Genomic DNA, 21422 nt, shown 5'->3' with positions numbered 1-21422 from the left:
CTGGAGCAGATCAGCTGGTCTGCTGGAAAAACACAGCCCTGGGAAGATACACTCCACGCTGGCCAGAGGCCCAGCACTCTGGCTTCTGCCCTGGCCTCTGGATCTCAGTGCTGGGGGCTGGATGTTCTGCCTAGTCCACCAGCCACTCCCCACAGCCTCCTCCACTTTTATGGCCCCACCTTTTGTTTGCAAGGAATAATAAAGGTTGTGAAAAGAGGGTACCCAGAAGTCGCAAAGAGGTTTTCTTTTCCTTGGAATGCCTTCATTATAAATCCAGTTTGGTTCTGAAGCTTATCTAGAACAATCTACTTCGTGGATAATGTGCCTGGGTGGCTCAGTCAGTTAAGCATCTGATTCTTGGTTTAGGCTCAGTTCATGATCTCAAGGTTCGTGAGTTTGAGCCCCACGTGGGGCTCCGCGCTGTCAGCGGGGAGCCTGCTTAGGATCCCGTCTCTCCCCCTCCCTCTCTGCCCCTCCCCTGCTCACTCCCTCTCTCTCAAAATAAATAAGCTAAGAAAAAAAAAGTACTGGAAAATGAATTTTATAATACCAACAACGAAAGAAAGCTGGAAAACACAACAGAACCTACAAAGAACTCTGTCTTCAAATTCTAGAGCTCAAGAAAAAGTAAGTTGAATCAGAACAAAACAAGAAAGTAGGTGGAGACGTTTGTAGCAGTCCTCTCAAGAGCAATCCTCTTCAAACTGAGGATGAATGACAGGGATTCTTTCCTGGATATAATTTCACTTCAAAACTTTCTTCCCCCGTAATATACATTGGGCGTGCTGGTTTCACTTCCCAGTTGTGATTCTGGTGGATTTTCAGCTTACAGAAGGAAGGAAGACAGAGAGAAAAGGCAGGAGGGAGACAGAGTGGCTGGAGGGGAGAGAGTTCCAGAGGTTCTGGGCCAGAATCTAAAGGGAGAGAGAAGGGAGAAGGGGCAGAGGATAGATATTTAGCAGCGGAAGTGCCTGCAGCGTGGTGGAGCCAAAGGAGCTGAGCCAGAAAAGAGGCAGAGCCACAGATCCCAGGAGGCAGAGAGGAAAGGCCTAGGGAGGGAGTCCTTCATTTTTCCCCTTTCCTTCCCCAGCCTCCAGGTGGCATAGCTGACCCAACACAGTTTGCTTGGGAGCTGAAAAATAGGGCAGAGGCCTGGGCAAGTGAAACTAAAACACAAAAGGCACTGTTGCCAGGCAGGATGGCAAGGGGGTGGGGGGCCAGGGACCCAGTGGGGGGCAATCAGTACAGGGCTCTCGGATGTATTTCCACTGCTTCCTGGGTACCTTAGCCAGATGCTCTCAAAACTCTAATGGAAATCTTTTCATGTTGCAATCTAAACTCTTTGTCACTTTTCAAGTCCCAATATAAAGAATCACATCTGCATAGCACACTGCAATTTGTATCCTCTCATTTAAGATATGCTTGCTAAAGAGCTACGTGCATCTGAAGCTACGGAAACACATCTACAGGGTGTGAATTCTAGACAGACAACGAGATCCGGGGTACCTCAACATCAGCACTCTGGATATTCTGGGGAGGGTAATTCTTCATGGTGGGCAGCTGTCCTGTGCATTGTAGGGTGTTTATCCCACTAGATTCTAGGAGCATCCTCCCCTCTCGCGGACCAAACTCTCAGGTTGAATCTGCTGATTCCAGTCTGGAAGCTTGGCTACTTTGCATAGGGTTGACTGCCAAACCTTCCTCCGCCAAATGGGGTAAGAGAGCTTCTCACACTATAACGTGCATACAGATTCTCGGGGATTTTGTTAAAATGCAGAATCTGATTCAGTAGGTCTGGGACGGGGCTCAGGATTCTCTTGTTTCAACAAGCTCCTGAGTAATGGCAATGCCACAGGTCCCCAGACCACACGTCGAACAGCAAGGCCCCCAGAGCACTGGTTTAGTAACAGGAGGGAGCTGAGTGGGAGAAACAGGAGGACATCACGCAGCTGTGGGGCCCTTGGCTGGTTCCATAACTGCCAAGTGCATCAGTATCCTCGCTTGAAAAATGGTGGCGATTGTAAGGAACAAGTAAGATGGTGGAGATAAAGCAACCGGTTTAGCATCTGACACTCAAAAAATGTTAATTCCCTTCCCCTTCCCTCTCAGCTCCTCCCAGCACCCCCAGCCTAGAAACCTCAAGATCGAGGTGTCCCTGGGGATTACAGGGACTTCCCTAGAAAACTAAAGCTCCCAGAGGGAGGGGCTTCTTCCCTTTTCATTCTTCTATTTTATACCCTCCATGCTGGTTATACTATAACATCTGTCATCCTTGGGAGGCTGTGAATTGTTTTGGTAATGAAGCATATGATGAAAAGAATATTTTAAAACAATGTACACATTGTGATTTCATGCAAAAGCAATGCCTCCCACACTTGGGGCCCATCTCTGTGCTGCATTTTAACACTGATTTGAACTTTTTTCTAAAGGAAAAATCATCCCCAAACAGGGATAATGACAAGCACCTTGGATATGATCTAAGTTGCCTATATGCTTTGATGGCTTTCCTCCCCAAATGAATGGATTCTGTTCATCTGGGATTGTGTCAGAGGAGAATGCCTGCTATCCTTTGCAAAGATAAAATGTTCGAATGCAAAATACTAATTTGCCAGGCTAAATACAGCCTTGGAATCACACAGCACATGGCACATGGACCTTGATTTTAATACACATACAGAGAGAGCTTTTGAATTCAGAGTTGCGAAGTACTTGAATTTTCTAGAAAATTAAGATTTATTCCTTTGGGAAAATCACTCCCCCGGCCCCTTTCGTAAAGAGGGCTCAACAATGGGTTTCTTTCTCTGTTTGTAGGGTGTATCACAAAACTTACATCAGGCACCGCTCCAAAGTGTTTCTGCTGAGCAAATGATGTCATGATAATGTAAGCCAATCCGGTCAGGGAGAGGGACCGAAAGCAGTCAGTTAACCGCCTACAGGAAAGTGTGGTTTGGCCTTTCTAGAACCTTCTACACACACTTCACCCAGGTGTGGGGCTTGGGTAGGCCCCCAGAGATCTGCATTTGAGGCAGTTAACTGGGTGGAAGGAAAGGCAGGTCAGTGTCCCTTCCTCTCCCCTGCCCAGGGCTGGGCTTTCCCCGGATCTGCAGGGCTGGTTTCTGCTACAGGACAGTGGCTCAGTCCTGGCCTCATGGTTCACTATAGACACGCTGTGAAGATCATGGCCTACAGACAGGATGGCCACCTAGGGAACCCTTCTCTTCACAGTGCTCGGTGTGATGTCAGTGGTAGCTCCCCACCCCACACCCCTCTGACAAAAGACTATAAACCTGGAAGGCCTGGGAAATGTCTCTTCGAAACTTGACAAACCCCGGGGCACGCTAAGCACCAAGCAGAAACCTCCAGAGGGTTGGCCTCTTCTGACAATCCAGGAAAAACTGCTCCAACATCACAGTTTATCCTTGCCCTGCACAGTAATAACCCTCCTCAAGGCCTCCTCACTAACGCATGTGCGAAGCAATAACATACAACCTTTTGTAGTTCAAAGAGAGGTTAATGCTTCTGGACTGGCATTTTTTTAATCTTTATATATGGACTCGATTTCTCGTCCATCCTATAAAGGAGATCAGGGGTTTAGGGGCCCTACAGGGCAGAAAGCTCAAGCAGAAGCCACAGACCTTTTTGAAGCAGTTCTAGGATCGCCTCTGGGTTGGAGCAGTGAAATCAGTCAAGACCTGAGGCAGGCAGGTCAGTGTATCTGCTTATTTAAGAATTTCACTGGGGATGCGCCTGGGTGGCTCAGTTGGTTAAGCATCTGACTTCGGCTCAGGTCATGATCTCGCGGTTCATGAGTTCGAACCCGGTGCTGGGCTCTGTGCTGACAGCTCAGAGCCTGGAACCTGCTTCGGATTCTCTCTCTCTCTCTCTCTCTCTCTCTCTGCCCCTCCCCCACTCATGGTCTGTCTGTCTCTCAAAGATAAACATTAAAAAATATTTAAAAAAAAAAAAAAAAGAACTTCACTGGGGACCTGGGCCAGGGCACATTCCCCTCTCTCCTAAGTTACTACTCTTGTGGGGTGCTGGGGAGGTATCTGTATCCTCTGCAGGCTTGTGTCCCAATGCAATCAATTCTCAGGCTTTATTTGGCATCCCAGAAGAGTTGGTTTAAAAGGCAGCATCCAGAAAAAAATAAACAAAAGGCTGTATCCAGGCCCCTCTTAAGTGGGTGATCCTGTCTGTGCCAGAGCCCAGGAATCCCTACATAGACACTAGTATGACTAGACTGCACATCCAGATATGCTGCCCAAGTGAACAGGGCAGATTCCCAGTAAATTGGGTCTTCAGTGTAGGACTAGATACACCAGTGGATCAGTGGACATGAGTTGGATGGTCCCCCTTTTGTGGGACGTTTTAAGAGGGGGATTTCCCTCCCACAGACAATGACTAAAAAGAAAACTTCACGGAGGCATTGCAAACAGGGTCAGGAGCTACAATGTTCCGCTTTTTAAATCATATTGCTTGTGAATCCCCAGCTACTTTTTCTAACCGCCTCACTTCCTTAAAGGTACAGGCTCTAGCTAGTCCAGACCCCAGTCCTTGCTGGCACAGAGGACTGATTCGGTGGAGAGCTTTGGGCCGAGGCTGGAGGCTGGTGTGTATAAAAGAATGATTTGTAACACTTAAGAATTTATTCAAAGTAATGTGCTACTTAATAATTCATCCAACCTGCAAAATCTATGGCAAATCTGTGAAATTAAATGGTAAAACATAAAAGGATTGGATTAACGAGGCTTCTCAGGCTCTTCTGAAAACCGTTTTCATTTTAATCCTGGCTGCACATCTTTACTTAATATATTAATCCCTGTTCCCATCTTAGTGACAGAGTAAACTCATTAGAGCCGGCAAAGAATCTTGCACGAGTTTCGGAAGGGAGGTCCCACTGACATCCATCACACTACGGGTCACTGAGTGAGCTTAAAGCCCAGGATTAGGGTCCTGAAAATTTGGGTCCGTTTGTCCGATGAGGAACAATTTCTGACTCACTCAAAGCAGAAAGAGGAAGCAAGTAAAGAAAAATGGAAGAAGCCGTGATAGTGCGAGTGCTGTGGGGGCAATGGGAGAAGAAGGATGTCAGCCAGACTCCCCCAAGTCAAAAGGAGGCTGGCCAGTGAAGGTGACGTTAGGTTTGCAGAATCTCTGTGCTCAACCCTTTTCCATCTGATCAGTGTGAAGGATGAACAATTGACCTGCCACAAATTGCTGCAATTTTAAAAATTAACTTTAAAAACCGTTTATTTGCATCTACCATAAACATGAAAAGAGATTTTAGGGTACCTGGCTGACTCAGTCAGCAGAGCATGAGATTCTTGATCTCAGGGTTGTGAGTTCAAGCTCCATGTTGGGTGTAGAGATTACTTAAAAAAAATTTTTTTTAATGTTTATGTTTATTTTTATGTTTATAAACATAAAATATAACAAAGATATAAACATATAAAAATGTTCATTTTTGAGAGAGAGAGAGAGAGAAAGAGAATGAGCAAGGGAGGGTCAGAGAGGGAAGGAGACACAGAATCCGAAACAGGCTCCAGGCTCTGAGCTGTCAGCAGAGAACCCGACGCGGGGCTCGAACTCACGAACCCTGAGATCATGACCTGAGCTGAAGTCGGACGCTTAACCGACTGAGCCACCCAGGTGCCCAGGGTGTAGAGATTACTTAAATAAATACATATATCTTAAGAAAAAAAAGATGAAAAGAGATTTTAACTTAAGAAATACAATACATGCAAGATGCTTCCATATATCTCACTGAACACAAGTTTTCAAACAGGCAGGTTTTGGTATTCCCATTTTTGTAGGTGAGGGAACTGAGATTCCATTTAAGTGGCGTGCCCAAGATCTTACAGAGAACTTGGCCCAGGCGTTACTGTGTTTTGGCCCCGCCATGGTTCTGGATAACTTGGGCATCACACTATCTGCAGACCTCTGCTCACTCACGCTGCTCCAGTCAAGCAGCAAAACCCACCAGAAAAGTCCTGCCCACCCCTAAGGAAGCAAAAGGTCAAAGGACAACAACATTCTTCACAGTGTCCTGCAGCTCCCCCCACTTCCCTGGTATTCACCCCACGACCCCCTCAACCAGGACACGTATCTCCAAGACTTAAAGGATGAAACAAAAACACCCAGCTCCTCAAACCCACTTGAGAGAAGCTCCTTCATCTCACCTCCCATCCCTGGGGAAAATGAGCAGCATTGCGCCTCCACAGGCCACCTTCTCCGGCTGCATGGCACATTTGGTCACCCTGAGACCCCAACCAAGAGGGGAGCAATGTCAGTTACACATCCCTTGCTTCCACTTGACTGTACCCCCCAAGGCCTGGGAGAACTGGTGCGCCTGGATTTCAGAGACAGATACCAAAGGGGAAAGAGGTAGACGGGCCCAAGGATGCCCTCAGGCCCTTCCCCCATGCTGTCTGTCCTCTCTTGCACCTCCCCAATCTCAGAATTCACTTCAACAGGTAAAGAGAACCCTGGGCCGAACCCTGGAGAAAGTGCATCTTGCTGTACGGTAGGCGATGGAAAAGTCATGATTAATTCATTTCTCAACCTTCCAGAGAGTGGGGCAAAGAACAGAAATGATATTTGTACTGGGATCTGTTTTCTCAAAAGCCGGTCTCCAGAGGCCGTCCTGGAGTGGATTCCACAATTACACTTGTGCGCTCCTACACATCTTAATTTTTATCTGTGTTGACATCACGCAGAGACTACAAAGTCCTAAATTGTCAATGGACAGACAACAATATAGTCACCACAGTAAACTCACCAAGGCAAAGCCAAGCAAGGTAGCCCTTCATTTTACCCCTTAGATACACACTTGTATCACCAACAGTTGAAATGCATTTTTAAAACTCAGGTTTAAACTTATATTACTTAATGTAATTCATTTCTTAAGTATTCTAGTTAATCAAGTGCTAGTGACAATCACATACCCAAACTCTATAATTTTCTCTTTGAGCAAAATAGTGGATTTCATATTGAAATAGGGATGATTTTGACTCTCCTGTAATAATACATTCTTGACAAACATGTTCGAAGGGCAAAGGTCCAAAACTTGAATGGTGGTCTTTTTTTTTTTTTTTCCAATTTTTAATTTTTTTGAGGGAGAACTCAAGCGGGGTAGGGGCAGAGAGAGAGGAGACAGAGGATCCGAAGTAGGCTCTGCACTGATGGCCGAGAGTCCCATGTGGGGCTCCAACTCACAGATGGCAAAATCATGACCTGAGCTGAAGTTGGAGCTCAACCGATGGGGTCACCCAGGTATGCCTCCTTTTTTTTTTTTTTTTTTTTTTTTTAAGTAACAGGGGACTTTTTGTTCTTAGAAGGGGATTATCTTACAAAGAGCATGGATCTCATCATGGATCATGGAGGCACTGCCACCCTCGTGCCCAAGCCACTCAACGTGCTAATGGGTAAGGTGGGTGCCAGTGAGGAGACCCCCAAACTTAAGCTTTTTTAGCTTCATAGAAAATCTATCCATGGGTGTAGAGTTTACACAGTATAAAGAAAATGAGGACGTTTTCCAGCAAAACTTACTAAAATTGTTGAACTTAAAGTTGTTTCGTTTTTCAGCAAAATTTACTAAAATTATTGATGAGTACATTAATTAAGTTGTTCAAATTTCCAATAGGTAGTACAGAATCCCTGATCAATCATCTAAGCAAATGATCTCAAGATCTCAAGATCAAAGGACAGCCATTTTAGAGGCTAAGTCAAGATTGAGCATCAATTCTACCAGCTTCAAGAAATGTATAAAATTAAAGAATAGAACTAAACATCACCCTTTTGGTCTTTAGAAGTAAATTTCAACATGCCCCTGTTTCACCTGTTTCAATTATTAAAACTCCTCAACACAACTTCCGTGCAAACTCAATTTCATTTTTATTTGAAACATTTCTCATTATCTTAATAAATAGAGACTTGTAGGGGCGCCTGGGTGGCTCAGTTGGTTGAGAGCCAACTTCAGCTCAGGTCATGATCTCACGGTTCATGAATTTGAGCCCGGTGCTGGGCTCTGTGCTGACAGCTCAGAGCCTGCAGATTACTTTCTGATTCTGTCTCCTTTCTCTGCCCCTCCTCTGCTGGTACTCTTTCTCTCTCAAAAATAAAATAAAATAAAAACCATTAAAAAAAAAAAAAAACCCAGAGACTTGTAATAGCATCCGTGATAGAAATCTGAGACATGGATGCTTTAGGAGTCCACCAAATCTATAAAGAGGGTATCTAGACAATAATTCTAATAATTAGAAAATCTAGGGTGATCACATTTTTAAAAGTAATATTTAATAGTGCTATACTAAAATATTGATACGTTTTAGTCGTAAAACAACCAATGGCTCATACTACCCCCCCCTTACTTGATAAGAAGTTAAGACAACCTGCTTCATCTCATGAGCCTGAAATCCTGAGGTTCCTGAGTGAGAACGAGCCACTTATGGAAGTGAAATAATCTGACTACACTACCCTGAACTGTGCAGGCAGGAAGCCTTGCCAACCGTCATGCCAGAACTATGAGATGATGGGTATTTCAAAATGTCTGTCCCATCTCAGAACCCAGTCACCCGCTCCCACCGGCACCTCAGCATCCCCGAAAGAAACTGAAGTGAACTTTGGTGCCAGAGAAACATCTCAACACCTAACTTGCAATCCACTAGGGAAGATGCTGGGAGACCCGAGGAGGGTTACTTTCATTTTTCTTGGCTCCTGACTAATGGTATTGGTGTAGCCCCAAATAATTGCAGGACCTACCTGACCCATGTTGTGCCCACTCAAAGGAGAAAGCGCACTCTGAGCAAAGAGCCAGTGTCAAAACTGGGCAGGAGAAAGCTGGCAATGGACAGCCATTTAGAAGATGTGTTAGGGCAAGTTTTAATTCTTAAAGGGCTTTACGTTTAAACAGACAAAGTAAACTCCTTACTCTGAAATTTTATTGATCAGGCTTGGGGATGGTGCCAGGTGGGAGGAAAGAGACAATATTTAATGAAATTAGGACCATTTCCAGGAAGAAAAGTGTGATGCTTAAGCGAAACTCTTGAATTAGAACAAAACCAAGAAAAACCAACGTCCTGGGATCACAGTGGTGCCTGGTGGCCTCCAGATGCCTGGCAACATGTGAAGACGGAAGGCTGCTTCCCCTGTGAACTTGTTAGCAGATTCAGAGATGCACCATGTAGAGATGTATAGGTAAGTGTGTGTATGTGTGAGATCTCTTTTCAAAGAGAAATACATTTGGGGGGGGGGGCGGGGGAAAGAGGCTTGCCTACATTAATGGCTCTGCACTTAAAGCTGCTACAGAGAAGGGTAGAGATTTGTCAAAGTCTGACCACACAGCCTATCACAGCCAAATCAATACTGCCCCACGCAACTGGCTTGAACGGGTCTGGAGAGACAACCCACGGCCTCTCAAAATGAGTCATCGCCCTTCGCGACGCCCCCTTTTTGCGGATTAGGGAAAGGTCTCCAAGGCTGGCGAGGGTCTGCCATGAGGGTCGGGAGCTCAGGAACCCGCTGCCTGTTCTGCTCCCTGCCTGGCTCCCCACTGCGCGCAGCCGCCCCTTAGCCGGCAGTGCTCACGGCCACCCGCGCCGCCGCTCCCAGGCCCGCCCGCCTTCCTCCGCCAGGTCCCGGGCTCCCAGCTCTCACGGACTTCGATTCAGTCCCTCGTCCTCCAGTACGCTTCTCCAGAATTTCTCAGGGCCGCCAGGATCTCCTCGCTCCCATCCCTGAGCTCACGCTGCCTCCACCCAGATTACAGGCACAGTTTGCCCAGCGAGCACCACCGCGACCAGCCCCTTCCACTCCCCAAACTGTCTCCACGAAGGGCCCAAAGAGAGGTACCCTCCGCTTTATCCAGGATAAAACACCGGGTCCTAACAGCTGGGGTCTCAGCCACAGGCCAAACTTCCAGGCTCAGCGCGTACTCCGGGCGTCCCTGCACAGAAAGGCTGCATGGTCTCCGGAGTGTGCAGCTCCCAGACCCAGTCCGCGAGGCTCCGGCTGGCCGGGGACCCGGCCCTCCCCGGCCTGCGCTCCCCCAACACCCCAGCGCTGCCATCGAAGGACCCGCGTCTTACTCGGGAGCTGGAACCAGTGGTTCCATCCTTTGCTGCTCCGGATCTGGAGGGGTGGCCACGGCCGTTAGATATTCCCCGCTTTTCCTGTACAGCCCGCCTGTGTGTGTGTGTGTGTGTGTGTGTGTGTGTGTGTGTGTGTGTGTGTTGGAGGGCAGATGAAAGGGTCCTAAGTTTATTTTTCTAAAGCATATATAACTAAGTATTGAATAAAGCAGCCAAAGGCTCGGCCCTCCCCCAAACCTAGGAATTCAAAGCCACATGGCCACAGCCCTTTCCAGCCAGGCCACCTCCGCGCACACGCTCCGCTAGGCAAGGCCATAAAAGCCCTTTAAAGTCCGCGATCCTTCGGAGGACACCCCAGATCTGCAGCCCCTCCCGGGCCACCCTTTCCCCACGCCTGGAGCCCCAACACTCGGAGGGCGCCCCGGGGACGACGCCTGAGGCCGCAACACTAGGAGGGCGTCCCGGGGACGCGGAGTCGGAGGCCGCCGCGCCCCCAACCTGGGCCACCCACCTCTGGGCGCGGGATCCTGGGGGGCGCAGTCCTCGAGCTCTGCTCCGACGCGGGGCGTCTGAGAAGCTCCAGGGAAGGCGTGCGGCAGCCCCGGGGCCGGGGCGAGCGCGTCTGCCGGGCGCAGCGGCCGCTGGGCGCGCCGGAGGGCCAGGAGCGCCGCCCGTGGGCTGCCGGAGCCCGCCCCTTCCCCGCCCCTCTCGGCGCCCGGCGACCGCGGGCCGCCCCTCCGCTTCCAAGTGCCCTCCCCATCCACCCACGCGTCTCTGGCTTCGGTGGAATCCAAAGCACAAACCGAGAAACCACGAAATGAATGAATGGGTACATTGGAGGGGTGGAGGGATGGAGAGATGGATGGATAGAGGCAAGTGAAGCCCAGTATTTCCTAACTGGGGAGAGGGCTCCGTGTCTGGGGATGTGGACCTGTTGTCAGTGCACGGGTGGGCGTGTCGGCGTGTGCACAGGCGGGTGTGTGTTGGGGTACACGTACGTGTATGTAAGTAGGTGGAAGCGTGTGGGTGTATGTGCGCGCTCACAACGCCAGGGGCTGCTGAGCTCCTGCCCGAGGTGGGAGCAATCCTTCATTTCGACACCGCGCGACTGTCCCCGGGTAAGTACAACGGCCGGCAGCGGTTAGGAAGTGCGTCTTTGTGTTTTGGGGCTCTCCCCGTTGTGGCCTAGAGGCCAAGGTGTGGACGGGGATGCTTCCGGCTCACCGGCTCTCCAGAGCCGTCGCGCTGCCCTCCTCGTTGTGCAGCCGGTGGCCTGGTGTCAAAGCGCGTGTGTTAACAAAGCCATCGGTGGGGAAGGAGGCAGCTGATACACAAGGTGGGGCCGCATCAGGATGGTAGCCAACCGTCCCTCACTCTGGAGCGGTCTGAAATTTCAGTCTGTGGTCCCCTCCCCCAGCATGAATATTTAAATAATGTTAATGACCCTTTAGGGACTGTCTGGAAATCCTGAGAGGACACACGCTGAAACACCCTACACAGAAAACAGCATTTTTAAAAAGCAAGCAGTTATCTTACTCTGCACGCTCTCTGCAGAGGAAAATATTATAAAGCTAGGTTTCTTGAATTCAGCCTTCCACTAGGAATGATGGGGGTTTTTCATTTTCCTATTTATTCTCTCTCCAGCTTTGTAAGTCAGAGCGCCTTACTCTCCTTGGAGTTTCCATTTCTAGGTGGGCCTGCTTCTTTCTGAACCCCTGGCCAAGGTCCTGGGGTCCTCTTCTGAGACTCAGTGCTGCCTGCCAAACACAGCAGGAAAGACAGCTGCCGGGGTCTGGTTCTTCTTTCCTAATCCACAAAGGTCCTTGATCTCCAGTACAAAGAAATGATATCATTGGGAACTGCCCAGAAAGCCTGTCCACACTGTTGACACATTAACAACAGCACCCTCTGCAAAAAAGACTCCTTTCCTGTCTTGAGCTGTATTCACACCTTTCTGGGAGGAGGGGGATAAAGTCTACAATGGAGAAGTCAGCTGATCTCTTCAGGGTTCCTGAATGTCAATAGGCTTCTTTTTCTTGCCTTTTAGGAATGGTTTCACCAGCCTCCTTGTAGGTCTCTACTCTTGAATTTCAATAGAATTTACTGACCGGTGGTCAGAGATTATAGAGCATTATCCTCAATCAATTCCTGTTCCTTCCCTTTCTTCCTTCTTTCCTTCCTTCCTTTCTTCTTTCCTCCTTCTGTCCCTCCCTTCCCCCTCCCTTCCTACCTTCTCTCTTTCCCTCTTTCCTTCCTTGTTGCTCCTCCTGTCACTGACGTAAGCAGTTAAATATCTGAGTGCCCTACATCATGGTCTATTTTTAACATTTTACTAACATGTGAAAAACTCACATTGAAATGAGCATGTTTGGGTACAGTTATTTATTTATGTAGACCACATATTAGACTCTCCAAGGAGAGATTCTAAAATTACAGCAGAGGTGAGGTTTTAGAAACAGTATTATGGCAGGTGCATCATGGCTTTCTTCCTATGTTTCTAAATTAAAATAAATGTAAAGTTTATAAATCAAATTTGTTTCATCACTAGAGAGGACAGCAATTCACCTCAGCTGAATTACATCCTCCCCAAAGCAATGCCAATTTTAATATTCATTTTAATTTAATATTACTTTTCATATTGGTTAATTAATATTACTTTTTTAATATTAATTTTAAAGCTCTGATATATCCTACAGAAAACTATTGGGAATATTAATTTAGGAAAAATGCATATTCAACAGATATTAACTTACAAGAACATTTCCTTTTCTTCCATCTTATGTGAAAGAAGTAACCATGATTAAACATTTTTAATATAAAATGCTTAGTGCATATCAGGTGCTCAGAAATATTCGTTTAATTTGTTCAATGAAATCAATGTGAGGGTATGACCATCTATGTATGTAAGTAAAAACTGTTTTTAATTAGCATTTTCTCATTTATTCCCCCCCCCCCCCAGTCAGTGGTTCTCAGTTGAGGGTGATTTGACTCCCCAGGGGACATGTTGGCAATGTCTGGAGGCATTCCTGATTGTTATAATGGGGGGAGGGTGCTACTGACATCTAAGGGATAAGGTCCCAGATGTTGCTAACCAGCACCCCAGCAACAAAAGAGTACCATGTTCCAAATGTCAATGGTGCTGAGATTGAGACATCTGGCCTTGGACTCAAAGCCAATACCAAGGACCACAGACATCAGAACCACCTCTGCGCTCACTAAAAATGCAGATTTCTCGGCACCACCTTTACCTACAAAGTCAGAATCCATGGGGGCAGGGCTAGGAAAAGTGTTCTAACAGCTTCCACGTGATCTTAAGAACATGAGAATATGAGAGGGGCGCCTGGGTGGCGCAGTCGGTTAAGCGTCCGACTTCAGCCAGGTCACGATCTCACGGTCCGTGAGTTCGAGCCCCGCATCAGGCTCTGGGCTGATGGCTCGGAGCCTGGAGCCTGTTTCCGATTCTGTGTCTCCCTCTCTCTCTGCCCTCCCCCGTTCATGCTCTGTCTCTGTCCCAAAAATAAAAAAAAAAAAAAAAAAAAAAAGAACATGAGAATATGAGAAATGCTGGAGATGGGGAAAGCTGGCTTTATCACCCAGCACATTCTTATGGGTACATCACATCATTTGTCTCTTAACATGATAATGGTTATTGGAGCTGAGAATATTTTATGAAAGAAGCACATTTAGTCTCCTAGATGCACTACAGAAGCCCATTTGAAGCAAAGAAAGGGCTCCTAATTTTGTGGGGGGGAAAAAAACATAGTTGAGATGTGTGAATGTTTAATACTCCCAAAGGCCCTGCAGCATCTAGGACACAAAACCTATGGAAATTTTGCTTAGCCAGGAAAGAACTCAGGACTTCTTTCACTATGGCCTAATGTACATATCCGCCCATTTTGCATCTGCTATGTTGCTGGAGTGACATAAACTGTGCCCCGAGGGACAGTGACCTCCAAGGGACCCAAGAAATACAATGTACCTGCTGAAGAAACACCAAAAGTAAAGGCTTTTTGGGAAAGAGGTCAGCCTAGATACAGACTGACAAAGCTCTTCTCTTTCTCCCAAACTAAGCACAATGAACCGAGTCCTGCAAATACTGGTCTTTCAGTAGCCACATGTCCCTAAACTTAGAGAAAAGTAGAAACTGAAAAAGAGACTCAGTGAGTCCCTCAGAGAGATCATTTGCAAACCAAAAGGGGGGGGGGCCAGGGAGGCCCATCATAAAAGAGAACTTGCCACTTCCTCCTTCTAGCAAGGAGCAACATCAAAAAACATCAGCTGGGTGTCATCTTCATATGTTAAATGTGTCCCACTGAAAATAAAGATTTACTAGGAAGAAGGAAGAGGAAGAGGAATAAGGGGTGAGGAGGAGGAAGAGGAGGAGGGGATTAAGGAAAAAGACCAACACCAAAAAGGCTGGCCTCCATGAAACCAATAGTCTTAGATCTGTGGGGCTTTCCCCACAAGCAACAGGTGAGGTCACTGGAAAGTTAGGAACAATCCCAATCCCAAGGGCATCATGGGACCAGATGCACCACTGAAAATGTAGGAGAAGAAACAAACTGGGGAAAATATTTGCAACATACATAACGATGAATTACTATCTCTACTATGTGAAGAGTTCTTACAAATCAATAAGAAAATTGAAGAAAATCGCCAAATACCTAATAGGGAAAAGAAAACCGTCGTTTATAGATAAATATATAGATATTATATAGATAAATAATGCTCAAACTTCATAATTAAAGAAATGTAAGTGACAATATTGGGACAATATATTTTGCCTATGATATTGGTAAGTACATAAAATACAAATTTTATTTCTTGTTGGTGAGGGAATGATGAAAATTAAGTGATTGTACTCTGTGGATGGGAATATACATTGATATTAATACATTGCTAAATTCAGAAGACAATTTGGTGATATCTCTTGAGATAAAAAATATTTATACACTGTTCAAGTGCAATTCACTTTGGGAATCTATGGAGATTGGGGGTGGGGAGAAGTCAGAGAATGAGAAATTCCTGATCACCGAAAAGGCCAAAAGCAAAAGAGTATTTATTTAATATACAGTTTTAAAGTTGTTTGCTGTGCTCTGTTGTGATGTAAGTACTTCTGGTAACCTCTTAAAACAGCGTTTGGAGAACCAAAGGCAAAGGGCTTGTATAAGGCTTGGTACAGGGTGGATATCAGGCAAGATAATGTGAGATGAAGAAGTCAAACTAAATAAGAAATCAGAACAAGTGAGTAGGAGAACTCACCCCACCCCACTTGAGTTAACCCCTTGAGTTAAAAGCCCATAAAAATAGTGGGGTGGGCACTGGACATCTTCTACTCTGTCAGTAGGGGTTCAAATAATTTACTTTAGATATAAAAGGAAAAATTTATCCCTGCTGGCTGCAGGACTTGGGACAGCCAACTAAGTCCTAGGAGCCATACGGATCATTTGCTTGCTTTCTAAATCAAATAGTGGTTTTACCTTATTCATGTGGATGTTCTGTACGTCTGTGGATTTGCCACTTAACACGGTTCCCCACTGATCCCTGATTCTTACTGAAAGGCAAAACGGGCATCTCCAGATAACGTGGCGTTTTCATAAAAGGGATGACCCATCATGGAGTGTTTCAACTGTCAATGTTTGGAGTATACCACATATAAGACTGACACAGGTCAGTCAATGGACTGTTTGTTTGGACTTGCAGTTATGTTTTATCAAATGAAAAACACCCTTCTCAAAGCCAACTCTTCTCTAAGGTCAGACCTGGTTGCTAAGTGGCAGTCAGATCGAAAGCCTGCAAATCAGTGTTTGTCAAGCTAGCTCACATTGAGAGTAGCCAGAAAAAAAGAAAGCAACAGATTTTTTTCCCCCTAGATCTGAGCCCCAGGAATCTGTATCTGTTTAAGCTTTCCACATGATTCTGTTGCCCAGCCTGGTTTAGGGAGCACTTGGGGTGGACACAGTCCTGAGGCAGAAGGGGAGATCATGGACACAGAAATAGGGACAGTGTCACATGAGAATATTTGGCTCTAGGACTGTGTTTCCTCCCATTCTTGGCCTCATTTGTGATGCCTGCCTTTCCTTCCTTTCCTCTCCAGGGTCTGTGGCTTCCTGTGCCCCAGTACGTTCCTTTCCTGCCTGTTCCACATTTATTTCCTTTTCCTGCAGCCTCACACTTGGTCTCTCCTTTGCCACACCTTCTAACACAAGGAAAGGGTGACCTCATGACATTCACCCCTGCCGTTTGAGACTCTTTTTTCAAAGACCTTTAAAAACACTCCAAATGAAACATTCCAAAACCCAAACAACTTTTGTCCATCTAATTGTCTTTATTTTGTCCCACATTGTAGCTGGCCTGTGCCTTCTCTACCTTGGCAAAGTGACATCGCATCATCCAGACTGCCCATTGTAATAAAGCTTTAAACGGTAGCATAATAAACAGAGAGTCATACAGTATTCCAAACTAAAATCTTCAATGAAAAGCAGCAACATGGGGAAGCCCTGTGTTGGGAAGGGTGGAGGAAAAATGCTATTTGCAGAGGGGAAGGGCAGGGTGGGGAAGGAAGAGGGCACAGAGGACAGAGTACCCCAGTGAGGGAAGAAGTCACCCATGGCTACATGAGATGATTGTAGCCCACATCCTTAGCTCCAGAGGCCTCAGAGCTCATGCGCTAACAACAAGAACATACTCACATATTACTTGGTAATTAGGAGCAACAAAGCCCTATGATGCACAAGTTCTTTGTTTCTTGGCTAAGGATTTTATCTCATTTAACGACTGAAGCATTTTAAAGATCTGCTGGGAGAGCCCAGGAGGCTCAGTGGGTTGAGTGTCTGACTCTTGATTTCGGCTCAGGTCATGATCTCACAGTTCGTGGGATCAAGCCCCACACCAGGCTCTGCCCTGACAGTGTGGAGCCTGCTTGGGATTCTCTCTCTCTCCCTCTCTCACTGCCCCTTGCCCCCCCCCAATAAATATATAAATATGAAAAAATAAAGATATGAAAAATCTACTAGAGGCACCTGGCTGGCTCAGTTGGCAGAGCATCCGTGGTCTTGAGGTGGTGAGTTTGAGCCCCACGTTAGGTGCAGAGATTACTTAAAAAAAAAAAGTACTAAAAATTCCAGAGTTCATTCCCTAATGGAGACAAAGCCTAAAATGAGGTACTTTTTAAAGCATGACATTGAAAACATAAAATATAGCCAATATACTTGGACTGTACAAAGCATGTTCACGGGGTGCTGGGAAACAGTGCCTGCCATGGCCAGGATAGTCCTTGCTGAGTAAACTCAGTGGATTTGCTTCTCATGAACGATCTGGGTTTTAAATGCAAAACCACCTTTCTTTCTGGTGGTGTTTAACCCCTTTTCGATTTTAGGTGAAGATGGAGAATTGTTTTTTTAGTTCTTAAAAAATGGGACTGTAATATTTTCCCAGTAACTCCCAAGTTTCCCTCAGAACTTGGGAGTACAGGCTGTTTGTTCATTTATGGAAAGAACCATAAAGACTTTCAGTAATATCAGGGGTGGAGAAAGACTAAATCTTGACATCGTCAATAACTAGGATGGTCGCAGAGGTACTTTTCGCAGTAGTTTCTGACTTACTCATCAAATGTTTTGATACGGAGACCTACCTAGGGAGAAAGCAGGCTTTTTCCTTCGACAACACTGTGTTCACATTACTTTACTTATCCTAGTGTTGAGTAGGATGATGAGCTATATTGTGAAGGCACTTTAAGTTTACATGCATGGAGTAAATTAATTACTTCCCTAAATAGCCACCAAGATTATAAAGTGTTACGATCATTTAAATATGGAGAATGCTAATCGCTGCTTCTACAGTATGTTTAAAGCCTCTGTTGGGATGGGACCATGGCCAATAGAAAATCACCCGAGAAGCCACCATAGCTTATGAAAAAGTCCACTAAAGCACACAGAGCCACATGATCCGTGCAGACTCTGTACCTCCTCAGGTCAACGCTTTCCCCAAGGCATCCTCTTCTTCTCCTCTCCTCCTTACTTTCCGTCCTTCCTCCCTTTCTCCCTCCCTGGTTGCTTTTCTTTTTAGACCAGTGCCTGGTTAATTTTAGGAGCAGGCACTGCAAACTCAAATACCTTAAGAAGTCTGACAGATAACAGAAATGGGTAAAGCTGCCAGGTATCTGAAACAGTCTGTGTCTCCCATGAAGGGCTCAGGCGCTGAGGAGCCTAGGTGCCGGACTGCTAAGTAATTTATAGACTGGTCGAGATAAGATAGGCAGGCACAGAGACGAGGACAGCGTGTTTAGACAGACAGCTGCTGCTGCTGCTGCCGTTTTTTATTTTAAGCATTTTTTTTTGCACTCAATTGGGATGGGGGAGGGCATATCGAGATGCCAGAGACAAGAGAATAAGACCTAGGGAGAAAAAAAACTACTCGTCACCCAAGCCACGTTCCTCATTTTACGGTATAACCAAGTGTCCGTGAAATATAGAGTCTCTGGAGCAAGAGGCCTGGGATCGAATCCTGATCTGTCCCTTATTAGCTGTGTGAACTTGGGAAAGCCGTCTCTCTGAATCCTCACCTGTAAAAAAGGCACATCAGAATTTCTACCATATATGGTTGCTTTGAGTGTAATGAGATCATCCGCGTAAAGCTGTAAGCTCAGAGCCGGTGGCAAGGTCAGAACTCAGGGTCAGTTGTCAGCAGCGAGGCAAATGAATCCTAGATGGATCCTACAGCATTTGAGTAGAACTGCCCAGCAAGACTGGGTTAAAGTCAGGACTCAGGTGCGGGCCTGCTCACTCCCAGCCCGGTGAGAAGTTCTTTGCTGCAAGCTTGCTTCCTTTGGCATTTTTATTACTTTGAAAGAGAACACCAAACAACAAGAATTACACGGGACGGTGAGGGGAAGCCCGGGTATTAAGGCCAGGCTCAGATCTGTGGCCCATCTCTGGGGGTCTGGCAGTAAGGCCAGACAAGATGCAGAAGCAGGGGTAGCGTCGTATTGGCAGCCTGGGCACCCAGGGTGGGCTGTGCTGTCAGGGGGGTTTTGCTTTGGGTTCTCTTAAAGCCTCCAGCCCATTCTCAATATTCTGTGATAGTTGACAGGCAGAGGACGCTGCCATGGACCTGAACCCAACGGAGGGGGCTGGGGATGAGGGCTCCCCACTGACACTCAGGTGTGCTGTGCTTCGTGCCCACTCTCGGAAAGGGATGCCTTCCGGGCACTGTATCCAGAGGGCCCAGTTCCCACAGGAGTAGGCATCATCTTATCCCGGGGCAGGGACCCTGCCATGCTGAAATGTGCAGAGTCAGTGTCCCCACCGTCTGCCCCCCGCCCCCCTCTTCTTCCAGCCTTGGCATCATTTACCGCTCTTGTTTTGTGTGCCTTGGGATCACTCAATCTGCCCTGGATCCACCAGCTCTGGAAGCCATTCTCCCTCACACTCCTCTCTTCACCTACAAAGTCCTTCTCACCAGTCCTGGCCTGTCCAACTCCTCCCCTTCCAAGCCCTCTTCCTCAGCCTGCCCCAAAGGCTGCTCTTCCCCAACCACAATCTTCTTCCCCCCATTCCCATTATCTTGACATTCCCCTGGGTAGAGACATTCTACTGAGTGCACCCTAGAATCCTGCCTGAGGCCCAGCATCTTCCCGTGCGTATCCATCCAACCCACATATTCCAGCCAAACTCTGTACATGCCTCCCCACCACTCATCTTCCCTGCATTTCCTGACTTAGGGTCTTGTGGTCCCCATGGTCACCTCTGCCTTTTTCTTCACTGAGGTCCAGCCACTGTGGTTTCTCTTACTGTCCCCACTGTTTCTGCATAGTCCAGTCCTTCCTCCTTTCTGACCTGGACCGTCACCGGCCTCTTGACAGGCATCTCTGCCTTTGGCCTCTCCCCCATCTTGTCCATCTTTCACAGGGCACCCGAGTTCACCTCCTAAACCAATCTCAAATGGCTCCTCTTGACAAAATTACAACTCCTTCTCATTCAATCGTCTATCCATTTCACAGATATTTATTAAGATCCTGTCGTGTATGACATACCCGGACATGTGTTGGGGAGGTGGCAGTGAACAGTCATATGCTTGCTCTCTCTCTGGAGGGGGCGATGAGTGTTCTTGCTGTTTCTTCCAGACTACTGTCCTCCTTTCTCAGTAAGTCGCCCTCCCTCACCACTTGAAGATTTCAGCAGCTGTCACTCTGTCCACCAACACTCTGATAATAAATCATTATAATAAAATGCTCTTTTCAACTAGTCCCCATTCGAGTAGGTTTCTAGGAAATGTCTTCACAAGTTTATTTATTTTGAGAGGTGGGGGAGGGGCAGAAAGAGAGAGAGAGAGAGACTGAGAGAGAAAGAGAGAGAGACAGCGAATCCCAAGCAGGCTCCGCACTGTCAGCACAAAGCCCAACGTGGGACTCAAACCCACGAACCATGAATGAGATCGTGACCTGAGCCAAAATCAAGAGGTGGATGCTTAACCAACTGAGCCACCCAGGCACCCCTGGAAATGTCTTTTTAAAAGCAAAGCACCAACTCACAAAAATAGCCTTTTGAAACACATTGAATAAAATAGTTCTTAAGCTTTTAGGTTAAAAAAATATATGCACTTTTAAAACACCAAATAAACTAGACTTTCCTGTAAGGCAAATGCCAAGGAGAATTTGGTACTTTGTATGAAAGGACCTCACGACCCTTACATTTCTAAAATTTACCATGGGTGAATTTGGTTGGCCTTTCCTTTTCCTCTCCTATTTTCTGTGCCATTCTTCTCTCTTGAACTCGTTAGTGACAAACCCAGCTCTTCTCAGACATGTCACTGGCACAAAAAACGTGTGGCTTGAAAGTTACGGAGTCCCTCCACAAGGAAAACATACTGTATGGTCTTTGCTCTGGATCTGAACTCCAAGTGAAAGGGTGCTTGTGACATTAACAGGTTCAACATTTCCCCAAGAAAAGAAGAGCACTTGTGGACCACAGAGAGGAGGTGGGTTCCAGGCGGGACCTTCCACAGGTTACCTTACCCGCCTGTGCCTCAGTTTCCCAATCTTTAAAATAGGGACGATTACATAGTATTTTATATCATGAGCCTGTGGTGAGCACTGGATGAGGTAATGCTAACAAAGTCCATAGAACCTACCTTTTCGATTCTCAGTAAATGTTAGCTACTGGTTATAACTTTTCTGTGCCAGTCTGTTGCTCTGTAATTTCCCTATGTTCAGTCCCAAAAGCCAGAGTGGTCTTAGATCAGATCAGTTCTTGACTCATTCCTTCTCCTAGGGGATCATAACTATTTTCCTGTTGTTACATTTTAATTAAGACATTTTCCCAATTTTAAAAGAAA

The 21422-nt window shown here is 46.6% G+C and overlaps 1 protein-coding gene across 10 annotated transcripts in view; it reads right to left on the bottom strand.

Annotated features, from left to right (window-relative positions):
- Positions 1–21422, bottom strand: part of PALM2AKAP2 (PALM2 and AKAP2 fusion) — a 465690-nt gene that overhangs the window by 98714 nt on the left and 345554 nt on the right. The window contains exon 1 of one of the 10 annotated variants that reach the window (XM_040481937.1): positions 10600–10740. The exons of 8 other annotated variants lie outside the window; for them this stretch is intronic. The gene's annotated coding sequence lies outside the window, so the exon portion shown is untranslated. Of the gene's footprint in view, positions 1–10085; positions 10108–10599; positions 10741–21422 lie in introns of those variants that run through there. One more of the 10 variants, XM_040481936.1, reaches the window with a different exon arrangement.

This window comes from Herpailurus yagouaroundi, unplaced genomic scaffold (genome assembly GCF_014898765.1).
Source record: "Herpailurus yagouaroundi ecotype Mexico unplaced genomic scaffold, PumYag 160, whole genome shotgun sequence".
Lineage (NCBI taxonomy): Eukaryota > Metazoa > Chordata > Mammalia > Carnivora > Felidae > Herpailurus > Herpailurus yagouaroundi.
The sequence above is the reverse complement of the archived record's forward strand: the minus strand, read 5'-3'. Positions and strand labels throughout refer to the sequence as shown.